At 32.3% G+C, this 1,590-nt stretch overlaps 1 pseudogene; it reads left to right on the forward strand.

Annotated features, from left to right (window-relative positions):
• Positions 1–268: 268 nt before the first annotated feature.
• LOC105074780 (ATP synthase F(0) complex subunit j, mitochondrial pseudogene) lies at positions 269–451 on the forward strand (annotated as a pseudogene).
• Positions 452–1,590: the final 1,139 nt, after the last annotated feature.

Consider the following 1,590-nt stretch of genomic DNA (forward strand, 5'->3'; position numbering starts at 1 on the left):
CAGTACTAGACCACAACAATAAAGCAAAACTCATAATAAAAAGAGTCACATAATTTTTTTTTGTTTGGTTTCTCTGTGCATATGAAGTTAAGTTTATCCTATACTTGTAGTCTATTAAGTCCTCAATAGCACTATGTCGCACAAAAAACATACATAATTACCTTAATTAAAATATATTTTATTGCTAAAAAGTGCCAAAACAATTACAAGGTTACTGATCAGTTGGTTGTGGACTGGGGCCTCAGGTGAGCTGCTGGCCTTTATTGAGATGCTTCAAAGCTTTATAAAAAATGTTTGGTTCCCCATGAAGCCCTACTTTACCTAAGTTTACCAGGAGATTTCGGTAGAAATGGGGTTGATGGGCTTCACCATTTATAAAATCGGAATTGTTGATAAAAGAAGTAAAGCTTTGAAAGCTTCCAGTCCTGCACCTGCTCATAGTCACCATTAACCACCTTTACATGGTCTGGCTCTGTTGGATGGGAATGTGGGACATTGTGTTGACTTGTAGATTTGCTGCTGCCCTCGTGCATGAAAAAACATACCTGTGAGATACACACACATTCACACACACAACAAGATCATTGATAACAAATATAATAATAATAATAATAATTTTTTTAAATATTGTGAGAATAACCAGATGTGACACAGAGATATGAAGTGATCAAATGCTGTTGCATAAATGACACCAATAGACTGGCTTGATTCAGGGTTACCCCCAAACCTTCAAATATGTTAAAAAAAATGCAGTATCTGTGAAGCACAATAAAGTAAAGTAAAACAAAATATATTTGTAAATACTTGGCAGTCATACCTACCTTCACCATCACCACTAAATAATATGATGAGAATGATAATAAGAATATTAATTAATAATTATAAAATTTTAATAGTAATAAAGTTGTCATTTAGTGGCAGGGTGATTTTTGAACAAGCTTATTAACCTACCTCTATTTCCCTGCTCACATAATGTGTGTAATAATACCTGCTACACAAGGCAGATTGATCTCACAAGTGTTTGTAAATTACAAGAACATCAAATACTTTTAGTTTATGATTACTGTGTTCTGGGATGGTTCTCCAAGAAAACAGAGATATGTTTCTTTCTTTCCATTTTACTGTCAGTATTCATTACTCTTACTCTACTGGTCTTTACTTAAGTGCATCTCTTAGCAGTTTATTCAATAAACAGAGGTGTATTGAATTTTCTATGCATAAGACACTAGAAGTGCTGAAAAAAAAAAGGAATGAAAATAGTAATACCAGTATGTAAGAAATTTCCTTCCTGTCTAGACTTTACACTCAAATGAAAAATAAATAAATAAAGTGGTACAAATGTTTCCAAAATGGCCTAGAAAATGATGATCTTATAAGTTAAGATTATTAGAAATATGATGTGGGCTTAGTTAATTATGACATTCAATTCAAGTCAAAGACTTACAAAATAGTTACTACTCACAGGCATTTTGTTATATGTTGGGATAAAAAACAGTTCACAGCCCACCCAAGGAGTGAGTAAAAAAATAGAAATACCATTTGATTGATATAAAATGTGATTTGGTCTATAAATTAGGTTCAAATAGTAAA

Source organism: Camelus bactrianus, chromosome 3 (assembly GCF_048773025.1).
Source record: "Camelus bactrianus isolate YW-2024 breed Bactrian camel chromosome 3, ASM4877302v1, whole genome shotgun sequence".
Lineage (NCBI taxonomy): Eukaryota > Metazoa > Chordata > Mammalia > Artiodactyla > Camelidae > Camelus > Camelus bactrianus.